The sequence below is a fragment of the Pelophylax lessonae genome (assembly GCF_965119305.1).
Source record: "Pelophylax lessonae genome assembly, chromosome: 5".
NCBI classification, from domain to species: domain Eukaryota; kingdom Metazoa; phylum Chordata; class Amphibia; order Anura; family Ranidae; genus Pelophylax; species Pelophylax lessonae.
The window spans coordinates 151,535,522-151,560,961 of NC_138772.1; positions in this window are offsets into that span (position 1 = coordinate 151,535,522).

Genomic DNA, 25,440 nt, shown 5'->3' on the forward strand with positions numbered 1-25,440 from the left:
TCTGAACACATAAAACATGTAAGACTCGTGTTGTCCAGACTACTTGCACACAACTTATACGTAAAATTAAAAAAATGTTTATTCCATAAAGAAGAAGTACTATTCCTAGGATACATCATATCTAAAAATGGAATCAAAATGGATATGAGCAAGATATCCTGTATTCTAGATTGGCCTGTGCCAACAACTCGTAAAGCATTACAAAGATTCCTCGGATTTTCTAACTTCTATAGGAAGTTCATCAAGAACTTCTCTGCTATTGTGAGACCTCTCACACAACTCACAAGTATAAAAAACCATTCAAATGGTCAGAAGAAGCAAATGGAGCTTTCCGCTTGTTAAAATCAAGCTTTACTTCTGCTCCCATGCTACGCCATCCAGACCCATCCCTTCAATACATCCTGGAGGTAGATGCGTCAAATATGGCAGTAGGAGCAGTTCTCTCCCAACGACCAACAAATACTTCACCACTTCACCCAGTTGCTTTTTTCTCAAAATCACTAAGCAGCCCCGAGGTGAATTACCCAGTGGGTGAAAAAGAGTTGCTTGCAATAAAATTGGCATTGGAGAATTGGCGACACCTACTTGAGGGTACTCGATTACCAGTTCTCATATACACAGATCATAAAAATCTTCAATACCTTCAGACAAACAAGACTCTTTCCCACCGGCAGGTACGATGGTCCTTATTCTTTTTAAGATTCAACTTTTTGGTGACCTACACTCCTGCAGACAAAAATAAAAAGGCGGATGCGCTGTCACGATTAACCGAGGATAACTACGCTGAAATACCTTCAATTCCTATAATACCCTATGAACGTATTGTCGGTGTTGTTCGCTCCCTGAAGGAAGAGATTTTGCACAACATAGGATTGGATTCACCTCCACCACAACTAAGTGCTGATGCAGAAGGCTTCCTCTATTACAACGACAAACTTTACATACCCCCTACTATGCATACCAAGATTTTGGAATTGTCGCATGATGTGCCTATGGCAGGACATATGGGTATGACTAAAACATTTAATTTACTTAGAAGGCAGTTTTGGTGGCCTGACATGAAGACGACCGTACAAAAATTTGTTTCTTCTTGTGACATCTGTGCAAGGTCCAAAATTGACACTACAAAACCATCTGGTCTACTTTGTAGTCTACCAATACCCCAGGTTCCATGGGAAGTTGTGTCCTTAGACTTCATAGTAGAACTACCACCTTCCAAAGGATTTAACACCATCCTAGTGTCAGTGGACCATCTGGCCAAGATGGCACATTTCATTTCTATTCGAAGATTACCCTCATCCAAGCAAACAGCAGAATTGTTAGTGAAACATGTCTTTAAGTTACATGGTATTCCAAAGACCCTTCTGTCTGACCGTGGTTCACAGTTCATCAAGTTTTGGCAAGCTCTATGTCAGATACTACGAATAGAGCGAAAACTTACTTCTCCTTACCACCCTCAGACCAACGGACAGACAGAAAGAGTCAACCAGTGCATTGAGCAATATCTACGTTGCTATACCTCATACCTACAGGACGATTGGGTGGACCTCCTCCCGCTGGCGGAATTCGCTTATAACAACGCAACCCACAGTACTACTAAGCAAAGTCCATTCTACTTGAACTATGGGTTTCATCCCGCTCTTCTTCCACCACGCATCCTTCCATCAAGTAACCCAGTGGCCTCTGATTATCTCACCCAAATAAAGGACTCTCTGGGTTTACTCAACACCACCATATCACATGCCCATAGTCAACAAAAAAGGTACTACGACCTACGTAGAAAACCCTCTCCTCAATATGCTATTGGGGATCTTGTTTGGCTATCTACAAAAAATTTGAGATTAAAGATCCCTAGTAAAAAACTTGGACCTTTATTTCTGGGACCCTTCCCAATTAAGAAACTCATTGGAAAAGCTGCAGTACAACTCACCTTACCGGCAGATCTCAAAATACATCCCATCTTTCATGTGTCGCTACTAAAACCACATGTTCCTAACCAAGGAATAAGGCCTACAATCTTGCCTCCACCTCCAGTACAAGTTGAAGGCGGAGAAGAATATGAGATCAAGGAGATTCTGGATTCTCGTATCCACAGAGGAAGACTCCAATATCTCATAAGATGGAAGAACTATGGACCCCAAGACGACACCTGGTTGGATACTGCTGATGTTCACGCACCTAGGCTTATACGAACATTTCACTCGAAATACCCGGAAAAACCAGTGCTATAGGCCTTCCGGAGCCGGCCTTAAGGGGGGGGGTACTGTAAGATTCTGGTACCTTTGGTACCCTTATTTCCCATTTCTACCTTAATATTGCGTCCCACCTTGCTAACTAGGTGGAACGCATACACCTTTAAGAACGATGACATCATCGCCGAGCGCCGCTATGAGCGGCTATTTCAATCGCCGGTTTTCTCTCACTCATTGCTCGTTTAAACCGCATGCTTGACCAGTCTTGTCCTATGCTGCCCCAGCTTCTAGCTATTCCTTTGCCTGAACAAAACCGGAACCTTGCTACCGATCCCGTATCTCGCTACCGGATCACTCTCTTGCTACTGGACCTTGCTACTACTAACCCAACTTGTGATAAGTACCCCACAGGGGATTTCTTCCTAACTAACTTACACTATCTACCTCTGCATACTAAGGACTATGTAAGCACTATTCCTATCATCTGCATAACTTCATAGATTGCTAGCTCTTGAGCCTACCATCATCTACATCATTGCACTAGGTTACTCTCTCTTGTATACTTCATCTGCTGTCCCCTACCACCTGTTACTATACATGATTGCTAAACCTATCTGCATACTACCTATCATCACCTACCACTCTCCTGAATATTACTACTGAGTGCTCACCATTTCTAACGCCTGTCTCTCACCTCTATACTATCATATACATCCTATCACTCCAGGAACATCATATTGAGTGTATGTATATTTGCATAAAACAGGCTGTGCACGGTGATGAGTCCTGAGAGTTGGATATGTTTGTTCAACACATCTCTACATGACTACTGAGTGTAATAATTCTGCAGCTGCAAATCCATTCACTAACAAAAAACGCAAGAGCGTTACAAGTTTCTGGAGAGATTGTGCTTTTCAAAGCCCTTTTTGATATTTTTTATGTGTTCCCTGATTCTTATATACAGAGGTCGGGTGGTTCTGCCAATGTATTGGAGCCGACAAGGGCATTCAATGACATAGGTCACATGCGTGCTGGTACAAGTGATGGTATCTTTTATTTTGTATTCAACGCCGGTGGTGTAGGATCTGAAGTTTTTGGTTTTCTTTGGTTGCTTTTTATTGGTTATACAGGGTAAACATTTTTGACATCTGAAAAAAACATTAATACTCGTGGGGAGAGAAATGTTTTTTGGTGGGTTTACCACATTGTGTACCGCCTTATCCTTTAGTGTTGGCGCTCTCCTATAAACAAAGGATGGTTTACTCGGTAGGATTCTCTTTAGAGTCCTATCAGCTGTGAGTATGGGCCAATGTTTTTTTATAATCTTTTCTAACTGTTTATGCTGTCTGTTAAAGCCAGTTATGAAGGCAAACTCATGTTTGTTTTGTTTTTCCCTTTTTCCATTTTCTTTAATGAGGTCTTCTCTTTTGGTGTTCCTTACCAATTCTTTCAAATGTTCCAAATCTTTCTTTTTGTAACCCTTTTCAACAAATCTTTGAATGAGTATATCCGCTTGGACGTCAAAATCTCGAACTTGGCTACAGTTTCTCCTTATCCTCAAAAGTTGACCTTTGGGGATATTTCCCAACCACTGTGGGTGATGACAGCTCCTAATTGGGATATACCCATTTTTATCGTTTTTTTAAAAAAAGGTTTTACTGGCTAGTTTTCCATCTTATTTAAATAATTCCAGGTCCAAATAGGCCACTTTCTGTTGATTCCAATTTCCTGTGAAAGTAATTCCGTATACGTTGCTGCTGATTTCATCAAAGAAGGATTGTAATGTTTCCATACCTCCTCTCCAAACTAAGATGATATCATCTATATACCTACGGTAATAAATTAGATTCGGTCTTTCCACGCGAAAAACTTGTTCCTCCTCCCATTTTTGCAAAAATATATTCACGACGCTGGGGGGGCATATTTAGCCCCCATGGCTACTCCTTTTGTTTGTGCATAATATCGTCCCTTGTACCTGAAGTAGTTCGAATTCATGGCCATTTGAAGGCCTTCTAGAATAAAGTGCACTTGTGCATGTTTTAAATCTGTGTGTTTAAAAAGTGCCCAATCTACACTGTCCAATCCATCTTTTTGTACTATATTGGTATATAGTGAGTTGACATCTATAGTTACCAAAATGTCCTCCTCCGTGATTTCCAAATTTTGAATATCTGACAGCAGTTGATTGCTGTCTCTGAGGTATGATTTCCCTTTGGGCACTAGCGGTTGCAAAAATTTGTCCAAATATTCTCCCAACCGGGAGTGGACAGAGTTTATGCCACTTACTATAGGGCAGCCGGGTGGTTTTTCCTCGTTTTTATGTATTTTAGGCAAATAATAAATTATTGGAGTTCTGGCTGTCTCTATATGTAAATAATTTGCCTCTTTTTTGTTTAAAATACCTGAGTCCTTTCCTTTTTGGATGTATGTTTTTAGGGCTTTAATAAATTTCCCTTTAGGGTCTCCTGGGAGTCTTTTGTATGTATTGTTACGGAACAGGGCACCCCTGAGCAGGTACCTCCGTTGACAGATGCTCCTAGTGCTTCCCGAGGGCTCCAAGCACTCCACCAGACACCGTAAGCACTTCAGACTCCACGAACCGCCGCAGCTTGGTTAGGGTCTTGGCATCTCCTACCCACCCTGGACCAACGACAAGGCCCCAGGTTCCTGTGGGTGAACCTCTCTTTCCCCAGAGAGTGCAGCACGAACAAGCTCTTACACAAGCTCTTATAAGAGCTTAGTGATTCTCTAAGGGAGTATGGAAGACCATAGCAATCCCTGCAGCAGATTCCCCCAATAACGAGACAAAGCTCCGAGATGAGGGTAAAACAGGAACAACATTTATTGGAAGAACAGAGCACACTTTTATACAGAAATTGGAACATCCTTCCCCCAACAACGCTTTCCCATTGGTTAATTGTAAAGTACTTGCAGTTCTCACTAAGGTCCTCTCCAGCATATGCAAATGAGGGCTTGAAAATGAGTCAACAGGGATTGGTCAGATAGCTTTGACCAATGCAAGGAGACAGAAGCCCCAGGGGGCAATCAATGTACACAATAGTCAGACACAGAACAATGGTTCCCTAACGAGCCCTCAATACACATTACTCTGAGTGTCAATAGACCGCCCGTCTCCTCAGAACTTCCTGTAATGCCCATATTAGGAGTTGGCTTCCTGTTCCTTATAGTTTACAGGAATACGTTTTAGCTTCCAGGAGAGAGGCAAGGCTCCATTAGCCACATGTTTAAAGAAACACAAAAAGACACAAAAATGCATAACTCCCAGTCTACTGAACAGAACCCCTACATTCAACCCATCCCCAGATAGCCTGGATCTGAGCGCTCAACATATCCAAACAGCGCTCAGATACCACAAACACAGTCAAATTGCCATGGGGTTTACGTTTAGCCTGGGCTGATGAGAGGGTCCATAGTCCCATTGCAGGAGGCGAGAAACTAAGGCTTCTCCAACGCCCAGTGGCGAGATTGGTCTCGTCACATCTCTCCCCCTTTCCAAAAAGACTAACAGGGTACCTGACCTCCTGCCGGTCAGTGCCCTTGTTAGTCCAGCAGCCCACCCACAAAGCAGAAAAAACAGTACGGCCCACCCACAATAAATGGTTACTACACCTGGTTAGAGGAGAAACTTGTCCATGTCCAGGTGCCTCACCACGGCTGTGTAGGGGACTGGTAGGCTGCCTTGGTGGGTTGATGAGTGGGCAGAGACCAGCGGTACTCTGTCCTGGTGCCAGCACTACAACCGGAGTAGTCTGGTTGGAGCCTGGTGGCTGGAGACTGGCTGTCTCCCCCTTGGATACACAGCTCTGTCGTGGGGGGGTAGGACCGACCATCCCTACCCCCTGTGTGGTAGGTGCAGAGACCACGGTCCCATCTGCAGCGGTGGGGGGCTTACAGTCTCCCCCTGGTACATTAAGCTGCCGCTGGGGAGAGGGGGTAACAAGCTCCTATCCCGATAGATTACTCTGCCCATCATGGATCCGCCGCTGGGGAGAGGTGGTAACAATCTCCTCTCCCATACATACTTCCAGTCTTTGCGGAGGGAGACCGACTGTCTCTCCTCCCAACACAGAGTCCTGCTGCTGGGGAAAGGAGACTGGGCTCTCTATTCCCTGTAGGATACTCTGCCGCTGGGGATTGGAGACTGGGCTCCCAATTCCCTGCTGTATCTCCCGCTGGGGAATGGAGACTGGGCTCCCAATTCCCGGCACATCACACTGCCGCTGGGGAGGGAGGACACTGCTCTCCTCTCCCTGCACTTTACACTGCCGCTGGGGAATGGAGACTGGGCTACCCAATTCCCTGCAGGACCGGTGGAGAGACCTCGGTCCCATCTGCACTGGTGGGGGGCTTACAGTCTCCCCCTGGTACATTAAGCTGCCGCTGGGAAGAGGGGGTAACAATCTCCTCTCCCATACATACTTCCAGTCTTTGTGGAGGGAGACCGACTTTCTCTCCTCCCAACACAGAGTCCTGCTGCTGGGCGACAGGACCGACTGTCTCTGCCCCCTTTAACTCAGTCTGCCGCTGGAGAATGGAGACTGGGCTCCCAATTCCCAATAAATCAGGCTGCCACTGGGGAATGGAGACTGGGTTCTCCTCTTCCCTTAACTGTACCTGCCGCTGGAGTTCCTCCCAACGTGCCAGCTGGCCCTCTCTCTCTGCCCTGTCTAGCAGAGTCCCGAACACTAAGTTCTTCACGAACCGCTTGGATCTCTCCAGTGGATTGGGTCCGAAAAAGTTCAGCCGTAACAACACCATACGGTCATATTCTCTCAGAGAGTATCTGTACTCCACTGCTGGTTCCATCCCACCACTGCCACCAATTGTTACGGAACAGGGCACCCCTGAGCAGGTACCTCCGTTGACAGATGCTCCTAGTGCTTCCCGAGGGCTCCAAGCACTCCACCAGACACCGTAAGCACTTCAGACTCCACGAACCGCCACAGCTTGGTTAGGGTCTTGGCATCTCCTACCCACCCTGGACCAACGACAAGGCCCCAGGTTCCTGTGGGTGAACCTCTCTTTCCCCAGAGAGTGCAGCACAAACAAGCTCTTACACAAGCTCTTATAAGAGCTTAGTGATTCTCTAAGGGAGTATGGAAGACCATAGCAATCCCTGCAGCAGATTCCCCCAATAACGAGACAAAGCTCCGAGATGAGGGTAAAACAGGAACAACATTTATTGGAAGAACAGAGCACACTTTTATACAGAAATTGGAACATCCTTCCCCCAACAACCGCTTTCCCATTGGTCAATTGTAAAGTACTTGCAGTTCTCACTAAGGTCCTCTCCAGAATATGCAAATGAGGGCTTGAAAATGAGTCAACAGGGATTGGTCAGATAGCTTTGACCAATGCAAGGAGACAGAAGCCCCAGGGGGCAATCAATGTACACAATAGTCAGACACAGAACAATGGTTCCCTAACGAGCCCTCAATACACATTACTCTGAGTGTCAATAGACCGCCCGTCTCCTCAGAACTTCCTGTAATGCCCATATTAGGAGTTGACTTGCTGTTCCTTATAGTTTACAGGAATACGTTTTAGCTTCCAGGAGAGAGGCAAGGCTCCATTAGCCACATGTTTAAAGAAACACAAAAAGACACAAAAATGCATAACTTCCAGTCTACTGAACAGAACCCCTACATTCAACCCATCCCCAGATAGCCTGGATCTAAGCGCTCAACATATCCAAACAGCGCTCAGATACCACAAACACAGTCAAATTGCCATGGGGTTTACGTTTAGCCTGGGCTGATGAGAGGGTCCATAGTCCCATTGCAGGAGGCGAGCAACCAGGCTTCTCCAACGCCCAGTGGCGAGATTGGTCTCGTCACATGTATCTTCCACACTAAGGAGATGCTCTAGTTCTTCTTCATAGTCCTTTTCATTTAGGATGACCAGGCCTCCACCTTTATCTGCTGGTCTGATAACAATTCCCTTTTTTTTTTCAAGTTTTTTGATAGTATCCCATATATCCTTTTCTTTCTTGTTTTTAATCTTCAAAGCCCTAATTTCTTCCTCAACCATGCTTTTAAAAACTTCCAAATTCTCATTTTGAGGGTTCTTTGGATTAAAAACAGATCTCTCTGCATTGAAAGGGGGCACACTGGTCATTCTGCATTGAAAGGGGGCACACTGGTCATTCTGCATTGAATGGGGGCACGTGGTCTCTCTGCATTGAAAGGGGGCATGCTGGTCTCTCTGCATTGAAAGGGGGCACACTGATCTCTCTCTGCATTGAAAAGGGGCACGCTGGTCATTCTGCATTGAAGGGGGCACGCTGGTCTCTCTGCATTGAAAGGGGGCACGCTGGTCACTCTGCATTGAAGGGGGCACACTATACCTTGATTACTAAAGGCCCCTTTCACACTTTTGTGACCTCAAAGTCACGCAATTTTTTACAGCGTTTTTTGCCGCAAAGCAATGCCTATTACATTTTTCTGTTTGCGCCCCCCCCCCCCCCAAAAAAATTTTGAGCACCAGCCTCCACTGGGCTAGAGGCAGGTCCAGTTGCATGTCAGATTAGAAACTACTAGGGAGGCACTAAAGCACAGTAGATAGGCTGACTCTGAGTTCTAGTGCTACAACACAGTCCCTGCTGATGAGAAGCTCCATTCCAGGCTGGTTCAGACAACAATTAGAGCATCTTCCTTTGACCACTGATCTTGTCTTCAGGTCTCTGACACAAATGCCTCGTTTCCACTGAGCAGTACGGTTCAGTTCGGTGCCATTTCCATTGTCAAAAGTTGTGAATGGTACCCTAATTCCAAACCGTACCATACCACTTTTTTGGGACCCTTTCGTTGGGGTACCAAGCACATTAGTACCATACCAACAGGGTGGAGCTACACTGTTGAGGTACTGTTGAGCTGAGGTACTGTTGGCGGTGGACACGCAAGCCTGATCAAGGTGTTCCGTTCCGAACCATACTGAACTGTACCGAACCAAACCGTACCGCTCAGTGGAAGCGAGGCAAAAAACAAATTCCGCATCATCCTCAGGGGTCCCTGCAACTGGACTCTACTGCAACATTCATCTGGAGGTATCTCTATTAATACCTTTGTATGCCCTGATGTATGTACACAATTCAACCAGGACTCCTTTAAGAAAATTTGCTGATAATACCAGTTCAGACATTGTATGCATGTACTGTTATTAATCTTTTCTTATATAAAGCTTGTATTATTTCTATATTGGCATGCACCTGTATACTTATGGTTAATGTTATATACTGGTTGCAGTAGTTCTTTTGCTCCCAATTACTTTGTTTAAATTACTAATTAATTTCTCAAGAAGGTAATCCCCTCTGTTCACAGAGGCCCCGTCCTGAATGGAGACACTGCCAACATAATTGTGAAAACCACTCTTCCCCTTAGTGAATGTTCTGGTTCTCTTATTTACCTACAGGTTTAGCACAATATTCTGTTTGGGGAGGGTCATTTCCCATAGGGCTACAGTAGGGGTTTGTACTTGTACTTCCTAAAAAATGGTTTGCGAGACACAGTCCTGCTTGTGGTGGATTTTAATGGCACTCACATAGGGCAGATTTTTTATAAATATAAAAATATCAAATTTTGTTATACATCACTTAAAAGGTGCCTAAGGGCCTGTCGGAATCCTATTTCATATAGACTAGGAATTTTGAGTATAGGTTTACTGACATAATGGATATGATCTAAAAAGTTGCTGGACCCCTGTATCCGCCCCCCAGACGTATATGTGACATATGTACGCTCTTACTGCAATGCATATTAGCAGAATGTGATATACCTGCTGTTGGTCCTGAGGAAGCAGTTTGCGAAACGCATCGACCAGCAAAGGACACATACACCTTGATCATCAAATTGATCCTACATAGCTGTCTGTACTAGAATCCCGACAAGGATACTATCACATTTTTTTTATTGTTTGTCTTTCCTTTATGTTTTGACGCCTTAGGCGCCTTTTTTAATGATGTATAGCAAAATTTGATATTTTTATATATAAAAAAATCTGTCTCATGTTAGTGCCATAAAAATCCACCACAAGAAGGACTACATATACACATCGGAATATCAGGATGTGGCACGGATAAAGGTCCCATTTCTTTTTACTTGTACTTCCTATTTTATCACCTCAGCCGGGTTAGCCCCCCCAAATCAACATTTTTTAATAAAACGTATGCAGTTTGTAAGGTCTTTGTTAGATCAGGTTAGATCAGTTGCTGTTTAGATTAAATCTCACACAGAAGAAGCAATAATGACAGTTATTTGCTAGGGGGGCTAACCTGTCATCAGCCCCTCCTTATCAAAAAAATTGACCAAACAGTTAGCTATTTTGGAAGCTATTTGTTAGCTACGCTAAGATCAAACTGATTTAATGTTAGACCTCACATAATTAGAGACTTATTAAGTGATAAATAAGGGGGTGCCCCCCCCTTATAATTTTCTGGGCAAGAATCATTCAGGATAATAGATATTCATTAGATCTGGTAAAATCGCATGGTTTTAACGTTAGCTCTCAAATAATTTCAGAGATATTCCACATACAGATATTATAGAGATATTAGGTGGTGGTACATGAGGACAGGCTGCACCCCTCCAACCCCCCCCCCCCCCCCCACATGCAATTTTCTGAAATCATCCAGAATATGCTAGAAATCATCCAGGCTAATGGATATTCATTAGATCTGGTAAGATCAAGTGGTTTTAACGTTAGATCTTACATAATTAGAGACTTATTAAGCTATAAACAAGGGGGGCTGGCCACCCTTATCAAATTTTCTGGCCAAAAATCATCCACACAAACAGATATGCTTTAGATCCGATAAGATCAAGTGATTTTAACGTTAGATCTCACATAATGTGAGACTTTGAAAGTGATTAAAGAGGAGGGGCTGGCCCCCATATACAATGTACTGTCCAAAAATCATTCAGGCTAATAGAATTTTGTTAGAGCCAGTAGTTTTATTATTAGATCTCACATAACTACAGAGGTATTTCACATAAAAAAAGCTATTAGGTGGTATTACAAGGGGGGGGGGGGGCTGCCCCGCCCCCCATGCAATTCTCTGCCAATGAAAACATTCATGTTAATAAATTATTGTTAGATGAAGTGATTGTTACATTAGAACTAGCTTGCACATGGCAGAAATCAGTAATAATCAATTACAATGTAAATAGGAAGAAAAGCTGTTTGTTGCTGTTTGATCAGTAAGATGTTTTATTTAATCTAAGATAATTACAGAACAGTTTGATATTTTATATGAGAAGTTAGGCCCCTGTGGCAGCTGCTTAAAATAATTAATTTTGCCCGTCCTCATGTACCACCACCTAATATCTCTATTTTTATGTGGAATATCTCTGAAATGATGTGAGATCAAATGTTAAAACCACGTGATCATACCGGATCTAAAGCATATCTATTGGCCTGAATGATTTTGGCCAGAAAATTGCATGTGGGAGGGGGTACCAGCCTCCACTCATTCATTTCTTAATAAGTCTCTAATTATGTGAGATCTAATTTTAAAACCAATTGATCTTACCAGATCTAATGAATATCCATTAGCCTGAATGATTTTGGCCAGAAAATTGCATGTGGGGGGGGGGGGGGGGGCAGCCTGTCCTCATGTACCACCACCTAATATCTCTATTTTTATGCAAAATATCTCTCAAATTATGTGAGATCTAACATTAAAACCACTGGATCTTAACGGATCTAACAGATATCTAATATCTGTTCATATCTAATATCTGTTCATTCATTACTTCATTTAGACAAGCACTGTGATACACACTGGGACTACACCCTTATATTGTATTACACACATTATATTGTTCAATATACAATTTTTTATATTTTTTTGAAAAGCGCACCATCACCTTTAAACATTTACACTTCACTTAATCTGGTTGCAGCCTTTCACTCAATCAGCGCACCCCTTTCTTTCACAATTATACATCTATACTAACCAGGGTAGCAGCAGATTAATATGGATGTCTTCGAGTACCATAGTACTCGCAAACTCATAATGGAAGACATCTTTGAAAAAACACTCTTTGAACCCACGGATTTAAGGGGCATTTTTATGAGACTCAAAAATATAATGGTAGCTGAGCTACATGCATCCTGGGACATAGTGTTTTTGGAAAAATACGTCCAGGATAAATTGGAACCTAGAAGTCTGAGGTGGAACATCTCCCCAGACCAGGGCGACCAAGATGTTATGGAATGGTTCCAATTTTTTAATGGGGCTGGTATGAGCCTCTTGAACTTTCTCATAGACAAAAGAAGGAAGAAAGTTCTAAAATGAAACAAAGAAATCTTGGAAATTAAAGAGAAAAAAAAACGCGTCAGAAGGGAGGCGCGCCATCATTGCGTCATCGGAGGTCCGTGCTGCAGCCGGACCCGATGCAAATAGAGATCCTCAGCCTGTCATATAAAGATCTTCTGCTCGCATTTGTTCAACCTAACTGTAAGTGCAAGTCTGTATACTAATAAAATTGTATATTAAGGTAATGCACTATTAGTCCCATTTATACTTTCATGTGCACTGGAACATCGTGGGAAGTATATCTAATTACCCAAAGAGAGTAAGAGGCTAACGTGGTTTGTGCAGAGGGAAGAAAGTGGGAGCCATCCATCCATCCGCAGTGTTAAGGAATTATCCTCATGCCCTCAGTGTCATCTGATATTTTAGAGGCTTCATTGTCTCTTATATCTGGTAAGAGGCTTACATTGATTTATCACCAGTGTGATCGTGCACTTGTGTCAGGTGGAAATAGGATACTGGCTTCACTTTCATAGGAATTATTACAATCAGGCACTTACCTTCTTTCCGCCAGGTAAGGAGGCATTTCACCAGGTGGAGGGAACATCACAATCACCACAAGATTTATTATTTGGACTTTTCACCATTTTTCCAAATTTTTGGATTACTTTATTAATTGGACTTTAGTTCACGTGCATTATTTGTTTTATTGTCACATCCAAGTGATTTTGAGGACTTTGTTCATTCATTACTTCATTTAGACAAGCACTGTGATACACACTGGGACTACACCCTTATATTGTATTTCACACATTATATTGTTCAATATACAATTTTTTATATTTTTTTGAAAAGCGCACCATCACCTTTAAACATTTACACTTCACTTAATCTGGTTGCAGCCTTTCACTCAATCAGCGCACCCCTTTCTTTCACAATAACAGATATCTAATAGCCTGAATGATTTTTGGCCAGAAAATTTGATAAGGGGGCCAGCCCCCCCTCATTAATCACTTAATAAGTCTCTAATTATGTGAGATCCAACGTTGAAATAATTTGATCTTACCGGATCTAACAAATAACTTCCAAAATATCTGTTTGGTCAATTTTTTGATAAGAAGGACTGATGAAGGGTTAGCCCCCCCCCCCCCCCCAGCAAATAACTGTTGATATTGCTTCTTCTTTGTGAGAGCTAACGCAAACAACAATAGATCTAACCTAATCTAGCAAATATCAAACAAACTGCTACGTTTTATTCAAAAATTTTGATTGGGGGGGGGGGGGGGCGGCTAACCTGGCTGAGTTTATTTTATCTCGATGATAGGAAGGAAAATCTCTAATCACAATACTGCAGAATGTACTGTATTTATCTCTGAAGTCTAGTGGTGTCAGTGAACTTCCCTCTGCAACTTTTGCCTATAGGTAAGCCTATGATAGGGCTTACCTAAAGATAGTGTATATATCTCCTAAACAGTAGAGATGTACCGAACTGTTCGCCGGCGGACAGTTCCCGGGGAACTTTGCATGTTCGCGTTCGCCTCGGCGGGCGAACATCATATGCGATGGTCGTTCCGCCTCCTATACATCATCATTGAGGCAAACTTTGACCCTGAACCTCACAGTCAGCAGACACATTCCAGGCCAATCAGCATACCTCCCTCCCAGACCCTCCCACCTCCTATAAATAAGCAAGGGCAGCATCCATCTTAGGTCATTCTGAAGCAGTGTGTTAGTGAGAGCAGGGAGAGTGCTGCTGCTGCTGTTAATAGCTAGGGACAGTTGTTAGTCAGTGTTCCCGGTCTTGTTAGTCAGTGTTCTTGGTACACTCCTGCTGTAAGGACAGCACCCAAAAAGCCCTTCCTAGGGCTGGTATTTGAGGTTTTTTTTTGGATATATATATATATATCTATTGTCCCCAAAAAGCCCTGTTTAGGGCTGGTATTTGTGTAATTTTTTTTGTTCTGTGAGATATATATATATATGATGTGTCAGGTCCACAGTGTGTACTGTACCCACTGCAGTGCCCACCACTGATATATATACGGTGGCACAGCATCTTGTTGCAAATTGAAAAAAAAAATTATTTTTTATTATTGCAGTTGCCCGGGCTGCCAGTGACTGTCAGGTCCACAGAGTGTACTGTGCCCACTGCAGTGCCACTGCCCACCCACCACTGATATATATGGTGGCAGGCATGACTTTTTTTGGATTAGTGTCTGGGGGGGTCTAAAAAGGGTACCTGTGAAGTTTCAGCTCTGTAGCATGTCCAGAACCAGAAAAAAAGATCATATAGGTGTAAAAGGGGTTCCCACCATCCCTGCTCTACTGAAAAATTATCTTTTTTCTGGTTCTGGACATGCTACAGAGCTGAAACTTCACAGGTACACTTTTAGACCCCCTAGACACTAAATCACACAAAAAAAGTTCTTAAAAATTGTCATTTTTGATAGAGAGCCAATTATTGGAAAAATTAAAAAAAAAAAATCTTTGGATTTAGTGTCTGGGGGGGTCTAAAAAGTGTACCTGTGAAGTTTCAGCTCTGTAGCATGCCCAGAACCAGAAAAAAAAGATCATATAGTTATAAAAAGGAGGGTTCCCACCATCCCTGCTCTACTGAAAAATTATCTTTTTTTTCTGGTTCTGGACATGCTACAGAGCTGAAACTCCACAGGTACACTTTTTAGACCCCCCCCCCCCCAGATACTAAATCACGCACAAAAAAAAAAAAGTTCTTAAAAATTGTCATTTTTGATAGAGAGCCAATTATTGAAAAAATAAAAAAAATAAAAAAAAAAACAAAAAAAATTCTTTGGATTTATTGTCTGGGGGGTCTAAAAAGTGTACCTGTGAAGTTTCAGCTCTGTAGCATGTCCAGAACCAGAAAAAAATAGAATTAGGGTTAGGGCTAGGGTTAGGGTTAGGGTCAGGGCTAAGGTTAGGGTTATTTTTAGTGCTTAGGGTTAGAGGGTTAGGGTTAGAGGGGTAGGGGTAGGGTTACTAACTCTAACCCTAAGTATCTCACCGTAACCCTAACCCTATCCCCTAACACTAAACCTAACCCTAACCCTCTAACCATAACCCTAACCCTCTAACCTTAACCCTAACCCTCTAAGCCTAGCCATAAAAACAACCCTAACCCTAATCCTAACCCTAACCCTAACCCTAGCCCTAACCCTAACCCTAACCCTAGCCCTAAGCCTAACCCTAGCCCTAACCCTAATTCGTAATTTTTTTCTGGTTCCGGACATGCTACAGAGCTGAAACTTCACAGGTACACTTTTTTAGACCCCCCCAGACAATAAATCCAAATAAATTTTTTATTTTTATTTTTTTTTAATTTTTCCAATAATTGGCTCTCTATCAAAAAGGAAAATTTTTAAGAACTTTTTTTGTGCGATTTAGTGTCTGGGGGGTCTAAAAAGTGTACCTGTGAAGTTTCAGCTCTGTAGCATGTCCAGAACCAGAAAAAAAATTTGAATTAGGGTTAGGGCTAGGGTTAGGGTTAGGGCTAGGGTTAGGGTCAGGGCTAAGGTTAGGGTTATTTTTAGTGCTTAGGGTTAGAGGGTTAGGGTTAGAGGGGTAGGGGTAGGGCTACTAACTCTAACCCTAAGTATCTCACCGTAACCCTAACCCTATCCCCTAACACTAAACCTAACCCTCTAACCATAACCCTAACCCTCTAACCTTAACCCTAACCCTCTAAGCCTAGCCCTAACCCTAACCCTAGCCCTAACCCTAACCCTAGCCCTAACCCTAATTCGTAATTTTTTTCTGGTTCCGGACATGCTACAGAGCTGAAACTTCACAGGTACACTTGTTAGACCCCCCAGACGCTAAATCCAAAGAAATGTTTTATTTTTTTTTTATTTATTTTTTTTTTTAATTTTTCCAATAATTGGCTCTCTATCAAAAAATGACAATTTTTAAGAACTTTTTTTTGTGTGATTCAGTGTCTGGGGGTCTAAAAAGTGTACCTGTGAAGTTTCAGCTCTGTAGAATGTCCAGAACCAGAAAAAAAATTAGAATTAGGGCTAGGGTTAAGGTTAGGGTTAGGGTTATTTTTAGTGCTTAGGGTTAGACTGTTAGGGTTAGAGGCGTAGGGGTAGGGTTACTAACTCTAACCCTAAGTATCTCACCGTAACCCTAACCCTAGCCCCTAACACTAAACCTAACCCTAACCCTTAAAGCCCAGTTCCTGTCCCATTTTGGTCGGTTCTGGTCTGTTTGCGGTTGTTTGCGGTGCGTTAAACGGGGAGTTTGGTCTGTCACTGTGAAGCGGGCGTAACCCTTACACTACCTGATCGATACAACATCATACCTGATCGTATACACACACTGGATGTTTTAAAGCACGTTATTCCAAACAATTTAGGAATGTTAGGTGATTTATGCCCTTTATGGATTAAAACCCACCTCTGCGTCAACTACGTAATTTTCCATGGGAGTTTTGCCATGGATCCCCCTTCCGGCATGCCACAGTCCAGGTGTTAGTCCCCTTGAAACAACTTTTCCATCACTATTGTGGCCAGAAAGAGTCCCTGTGGGTTTTAAAATTCGCCTGCCTATTGAAGTCTATGGCGGTTCGCCCGGTTCGCGAACATTAGCCGATGTTCGCGTTCGCCGTTCGCGAACATTAAATTTTATGTTTGCGACATCACTACTAAACAGTGCACCCTTTAGGAGATATTTACATTACATGCAGCCAGTGACATCACTGGCACATGTGCTCTGAAGAAACGGCTGCCAATCAGATGGCCAGAGTAGGCAAACCCAGAAGGAAGACGGGTGAAGATGTCAGCAGTTTGGGGGCGCCGCTGGAAGGGCTTCGTTCTATGGTAAGTATTTCATAATGATCTAGTATGCGATGCATACTGACTCATTATGCCTTTGTCTTACAGGTTTTTTTTTTTCTTTAGGGTGTTTACAACCTCTTTAATCATACATTTTTAATCATACATTTGAATTAAATATATATTCAGAACGTTCACCTAATATACTGTATATGAAGAAAATACACAGGACAAATATATATTCTTTGAACCTAGTTTCTTCTTCCATTGTGCTGAAGGGCGTAGACAACAGGAATTTCTCATCCAAAATGTAATATCTTTCCTTCGTATACCAAGCAGCTACAGATCAAATGCCTGATACTGTGTGTGGGAGTGCTGTAATTGGCCTTTAGCTTCATGTTTCTTTAAGCCTTAACAGAATACTTATGACTGCAATAACCTGGTATCTGTTTGACATGTTTTACAGTTGCTTAACCATGTGACACATGTATTTGCAGTTATGATTCAGGAAATTGCTACAACTGCTAACAAAACTGGGAAATGAAAATAGCTATTGATAAGCCTGTTCAGTTAAAGCTGAACTCTTGGATAAGCAAATATTGTCTAAATATAAGTCAAGTATGTATTCTAATTTGCTGTGCTTTGTGTAATTCTTCCTGATCTGTGCAGTAATCCACAGTGAAACCTTTCCTCTGTGCAGGATTTTCCTGTATTAAGACCAGTCACCACCACTCTCTTTCCTTGTGCAAAGTGACTGGTCTTGTCTCCACCCCTTCCTTTAGTTTTTTTTTGCAGGCAGCCTGCAGCGGGTGAACCTACTTGGTCCCTTCCTGTAACCAGATTCCCAGCACCAGAAAACCAGTGCGGGCTTATGCTTATATTCGTGCACGTGCCAATACTTCTAGACAAAGAGGCTATATATTTTTTATTCCAGTTCATCATTCTTTTCATTTGTGCGCGCACACATACACGTGCCAGTACGAATTAGCATGTGTAATTGGCACCCAGTGGCCTATTTAAACTGAGGTGGGTTCCATCTGACTTGCTGCAGCTTCTAGTGCACATTTTGAGTACAGTTCATTCAGTCCTGGACAGGAGCCTGTACAACTGCGCAAAACTGAGGAGAAGGCTAGAGTGCATGGATATTGATCCTGGATGGTGCTAGTTGGAGTGTGCTCCGGTATACATATCGTTGTTTGTTGGTATCCGCTGTTCCAAAACCAGTGAGGAGTAATCCTTAAGGCTTACATAGCACTACTGTTTGGTGAGTAGGGGACCGAGAGGGGAGCACCTACTCATATCTTGAGAGCACCGGCATTTTGGATGTCTCATCCCTCCCTAAACAAACACTGAGCACTTTTGTGTGGTTTGAGTTTCTGCACAGAGATTGGCACCTAGCACTTTGGAATATTATATGAACTTTTGTTACAGACTTTATGAGTTTGGCATTTTTTTATAATTTATTTATCACTGAAGCACTGGACACTTTAACGTTACATATTGTATTTATTTTTATGCATCATATTTATATGCTTTGAGATGTATTGTATTGTCATGGACTTATATTAGTCGATTATGAATTATTTTTAATAAAAGCATATCACTTTATTTATTTACTAACACAGATTATTTATAGTATGGTTGAGATACCCATTCTTATTATATAGTACACTGAGCAGCGCTGATACACTATTTTTCCATTGATTTTAAAGGCACCCCTTTTATCAGCAGCAGCCACTATAATTTATTGTATATACATTTTTATCCTAAGCGCTGGCACTTTATATTTACTATTTAAACTGGCCTGTCTCCATGAGCAGTTGCTGAATGGTCTTCAGCTTGTAGCTGTATTCCTGTGACCTGATCCTTTGAACCTGCTTACCTGTGTATGACCCGGCTTTCTCTTGGACTTTGCCTTTGCTCCTGCATTAACCACTTGAAAACCAGGCATTTTTGACACATTTGTCACAGTATTTTTTGCTAGAAAATTACTTAGAACCCCCAAATATTATATATATATATATATATATATATATATTTTTTTTTTTAGGAGAGACCCTACAGAATAAAATGGCGGTCATTCCAATATTTTATGTTACACTGTATTTGCACACACACACCATTTTCTTGTAAAAAATACACCAATAAAAAAAAAAATAAAAAAAATGAAAAGTTAGCCCAATTTTTTATATAATAGAAAAGATTATGTTATAAGAGGCAAAAAGTCGCGCTAGTCCCAAAGTGTGCAGATGGACAAAATTATTGACCAGTTCCAAGCATATGAATGCTCAGCAAATAACAAATATATGAAGAGAAAACGGCAGCCAGCACAACAGGAAACCAGGTCCAGAGATGCAAAATATAAATAGAAAGTGCAGCGCCTAATGATAATAATAAACCTAATGCATATAGGTATGATACACATAAATGATAGGAAGATGGAAATTGGTATCCTATACAATCACATGAATAAACATGGCTTGTGTGCATGAAATAAACTAAAGACAGTCCTGGTAAGAAAACAGTCTCTAAACTGAATGAAGGGAAGTGATGATAGAAAGCCACTCCCACTGTAGAGTGATGTTCACCACCGTGATGTTGATGTCAAGGTACTCTTACCAGATGAGGTGGACCTTCAAACTAATGAAAGGTCAGTCAGGCAAAAGTAGTAGGGGTCGGCTTAGCAGATACTGATCATCAACCTCCATAGAGCGGCCATTTTTGAAATTCCATGTTGTATTCATTTGAGCGATATGTGAGTACCTGTCTATTTATTTAACAATAAAGCTGGTTTGGATGTATTATACTATTGGATTCCCCTTCAATTTTTTCACGAGGTCCACTTCATCTGGCACTTGTGGAATAGCAAGGGATGGTTCATATCCTATTAGTTTACTCCCATTCTGGTTTTGAGAGTCTATGGAGGTTGATGATCAGTATCTGCTAAGCCGACCCCTACTACTTTTGCCTGACTGACCTTTCATTAGTTTGAAGGTCCACCTCATCTGGTAAGAGTACAGTACCTTGGCATCAACATCACGGTGGTGAACATCACTCTACAGTGGGAGTGGCTTTCTATCATCACTTCCCTTCATTCAGTTTAGAGACTGTTTTCTTACCAGGACTGTCTTCAGTTTATTTCATGCACACAAGCCATGTTTATTCATGTGATTGTATAGGATACCAATTTCCATCTTCCTATCATTTATGTGTATCATACCTATATGCATTAGGTTTATTATTATCATTAAAAGATGATGTTATGCCGAGTAAATAAATACCTAAAATGTCATGCTTTAAAATTGCACACACTTGTGGAATGGCAACAAACTATGGTACTTAAAAATCTCATTAGGCGATGCTTTCAAAAATTTTAACAGTTACCTGTTTAGAATTACAGAGAAGGTCCTGAGCTAGAATTATTGCTCTTGCTCTAACAATTGTGACGATACCTCACATGTGTGGTTTGAACACTGTTTACATTTGCAGGCGTGACTTACATATGCGTCGCTTCTGCGTAGGTATGGGGCACTTTACATTTTTTTTTCTTATTTATTTTCCTTTAAATTTTTATTTTTACACTGTCCCTTTAAGTTTTAGAATAAATTTTGATGACTTGTATTGCTGTCACAAGGACAGTAAACATCCCCTCTGAGAGTAATAGGCAGTGACAGGCACCTTTTATGGAGGGATCTGGGATCTATAAGACCCCAAACCCCTCCTCTGCATTTGAAAATATTAAAAATGCCAAGATCAGCGTTTTTGAATACTTCACATTTTTAAAAGTGGTGCCTTTAAGACTCCAGTAAACTGGAAGTGACGTTGTAACATCGCTTCCAGGTTACTACATCCGAGACCCGATCAAAGCCGATTCTGGCTTAGTTCAAGTCTCCGGCCATGTGTCTCCCGGTGGTACGGGAGAGCCTGGGCTGAGCGGTAGAAGAGCATGGGGGGGGGGATGCATTGGTTGTTTTTACAAGAAAGCCGACCGTCAACTTTAACAAAAACGTACCAGGAGGGTGTCTGCAACTGCAGGCATCTCCCCAGTACAACCACTTGAAGCAAAGAGATGCACAGGTATGTGATTTTGCGGCAAGCATTTGACCTTGTTCACCTGATCTCTCCGACCTCGGCCTGTTTACTAGACCCATCTTTGCTGATTCTTTACGGCACTGCCCAGCTGTTACTGACCTTGGTCCTGCACTTGCTCTACCTGCTGACTCGGTCCCTTGTTACGCGGCTGCTGCTGGTCGCTGCCTGCATACTGGCTCTGCTACCATCTCCTGCTCCAGTGCCAAGCTGCTTCAATTTCCTGTTCTTAGGACTGGGACCCCAGCTTCATCCACCTAAGTGCGGACTTCACCAGCCAGTTACTCCAGCACTCATGCTACTCCATGCCCTCACACTCTCTGACTCCACCATCAGGATTGTTGGACAGGAGGTGCAAGAGAGGGCTCCACAACGTTCCAGTCATCACCAGGTATGTAATATTCCCACAGCTCTGCTCTCTGCACAGGCTATGTACAGCACAGTGATGATGGTAATAATTTGGTTTGCAAAGGCAATTGGTTTTCACAAAGTGGATTTATATCCTTTGTGGCTATTAAAGAAGAACTATCATCTTAGTTTTAAATCCTTGTGTTATCCCTGGGACCAACTGCATGAAGCCAGCAGTGTAGATTCCTCTGTCTATGCTGTTTAATGTGAATGTAGGAATGTATTGATTTCTCTTGTGGGACAAAAATAGAGAAATGTACACATGTATGGCTTGCCTTATAGACTAGGAGAAGCTGCTTGGCATATTTATGAGATCCTTGGCCAATCCCCAGCAAAGGGGCTGGAAGGCGACATGTTTACCCTTAAAAATGTGCATAAGTCATGCTAGAAGGGGCAGTCAAGTGGAAGATTGGAGATGGAGTCCTGAGAAGGCTGTCGGTGGCCCTTGAGGGTGCCCCCTAGTCTGGGGGGGGGGGGTGACTTCAGGCCTGGGGTTTGGGTGCTGGGGGGACCCTCTACAACACAAGAAGGAATCCTGCCCTGGAGGCATGGGAGCAAGGAAAGGACAGACCTTTATGCCTGGGGGGCAAATAGAGCTTTATTTTGGTGGTATTTGATCACCTCTGCATTTTTTGCATTTTTTTTTTTCCGATATAAACAAAGAACGACCGACAATTTAGAAAATATTTTTTACTTTCTGCTCTAAGACACATACAATAAAAAAATGTAAAAAATCAAATTTCTTCTTCAATTCAGGGCAATATGTACCCTGCTGCAAATTTTTGGTAAAAAAATCCCAGCGTGTCTGCGATATTGCGGTGGACGAATCGGACACCTAACTGACATTTTTGACACTTTTTTGGGGACCAGTGACAATATTACAATGATCAGTGCTAAAAATATGCACTGTCACTGTACTAATGACACTGGCAGGGAAGGAGTTAACATCAGAGGTGATCAAAGGGTTAACTGTGTGCCTAGGTAATGTTTCATTGTAGTGGGGGAGGTGCTATTAATAGTGTAAAACATGGATCCATGTTTCTTCTTTACAGAATCACAGGATTCATGTCTTCTGTACTGACAGAATGACAATCTGCCTTGTGTACATAGGCAGACTGATATTCTGTCAGTGTACCGAATGATCAGTGGATGCCGGCGGACATCGGGTCCGCCCGACTTATCGATCAGCTCCTGTTGTGTAAAATCACAGCAAGAGACAGCCGCCAGTGGAGTGCACTCGCACCCAAAACCCAGAAGTGCAGAATCCCATATATATATATATATATATATATATATATACACACACACACATGATCCTGCGCAGAGGGGCGGCCCTGTAGCAGTAAATCTGCTATGGGGCAGTCAGCAAGTGGTTAGTAGTAACCACAGCTGTATCATAAATGTAACCAATATTTTTTTCAATAGGTTATGTCACAGGGCGTCTGAAGTGGCAGAACACATTTGCCCACCTACAAAAATGGAGGCCTTGTCTTTCTGTTTTTTTTTCTCCTAGATTACTGTACTTCCACCTGTTGGCTGATATCAGACTTTCATAGTTAAAGCCGAACTTCAGGTCAACATAAAAGGCACAAATGAATGCAGCTCTGTAATCAATAATGCATCATCAATACACAAAGTACCTGAATATGACTAGGTATCAGCTTCTTGCAGTCTCTGTACAGCAGAGCTCAGAGAGGAGGAAGAATCAGCACAAGTAGCTAGTCAGGTGTTCTGCAGTGCAAGGAGCATGGTTACAATGCATACCTCACAATTTTTTGAGATGGGAACACTGGACATCTATTAGCAAAAGTATGTAGGCAGAGGACATGGCAGAGGACACACCCCCTGCCACACCCCCTTAAAGGAGAATTCTACAAAAAAAATATTAGTTAGACCCAGAAGTGCTTTTTTTTTTTTTTTTACCACTGCTACTCTATTCCTTTATACTGGCTTTTGAAATTTACAAATGCAGCAATTTAGATGTTGGATGAAAGGTTTAGAACTAGGAAACACATTTTGGAAGAAAAATAGTGCATTTTATATACAACTACATAGATCAGACCAAAAGTGCATTTAGCTGTTTGCCTGGAGTTCAGTTTTATTAAAGTAAGTGTGAGCAGCATATACCTCTCTGATTTCGTTTTACTAGGGGCTTAACCCACACTCCCTGTCCTATTGAGAGCACTTAAGTGAACATTAAGGCATTCCTAATGGATCGTGTGCATGTAGAAGGATGGCACTTAGCTTAGAAATCAGAACAGTCAAGCCCCTAGCAACAAACTGACACAAAATTAGAAAGGCATATTGAGGAGTGTTATGAACTAATAGTCAAGTTCAAGTCCAATAGTCAAGTTCTTAGCAGGTACTCTGTGGTATCTGCTAATAGGAAGACGTGTTGGCAATTGGTAGAATAATAACTAAACATGCCATTGGTATTTGTGATCGATCTTACCTGCCACTGAACAAATTTCTAACCTGTATGTATGGTAGTTAACCACTTGCCGACCGCCGCACGACTATCTACGTCGGCGGTCAGCCCCTCACAGGCAAACTAACGTAGGGCTACGTTGCTTGCTTGTGAGGGTCTAGGGAGCGAACGCGCGCCCCCGGAGGCGCGCTCCCGCTCCCGCGTGGTCACGGACCCCCCCGCACGTGTGACCAGCGGACCCGATGTCCGCCGGTCACTCGGCGATCGGCGGGGGAGAGGGAGAATGTCAGGCAGCTTGTGTAAACAAGCTGCCTGTCATTCTCCTCGCTGCAAAGACACTGATCACATGGATCTACTATGTAGATCCGTTGATCAGTGTCCTTACAGCTGAAGCCACAGCCAATCACAGTAGAAAGCACGCCCCTAGGGACACACACAGCCCCTCCCTCCCAAATAAAGTTAACCCCTTCACTACCAGTGTATTTTTACAGTAACAGTGCATATATATAGCACTGATTACTGTAGAAATGTCACTGGTAACCCCAAAAGTGTCAAAAATGTCAGTCAAGGGTCCGATCTGTCCGCCACAATGTCGCAGTACCGCAAAAAAAATCGCAGATCGCCGCCATTACGCGTTAAAAAAAAAACAACAAAAATGACAAAAATCTTTCCCTTTGTTAGTAAACGCGATAACTTTTGCGCAAACCAATCAAAATACGCTTTTTGCGATTTTTTTTACCAAACATAGGTAGCATAAAACAAATTGGCCGAAAATGTTAAAAAATTTTGATTTTTACATTTTTTTGGGGGGGAATTTCATATAAAAAAATGTGAAAAATATTGTTATTTTTGCAAAATTGACGCTCTTTTTTTGTTTATAGCGCGTGATCAAAAAATTGCACAGGTGATCAAATACCACCAAAAGAAAGCTCTGTTTGTGGAAAAAAAAGGACGCCAAATTCGTTTAGGTACAGCGTCGCACGACCGCGCAATTGTCCGTCAAAGTCACGCAGTGCCGAATCGCAAAATACCCCCTGGTCGGAATGGGGGTAAAATCTTCCGGGGCTTAAGTGGTTAAAGAGGAAGGCTGGCCATACATTATACAATTTTCTGTACAATTTTCTTTAGGATTTACCTTCAACAATGTAGTACAAAGGCCTGCCTAATTGGATACAATTGAAGGTGTTGTTTAGTTTTGACCTCATATTATATGTTTTTTTGTAAATCTAACAGAAAATTGTATAAGAAAATTGAACACGT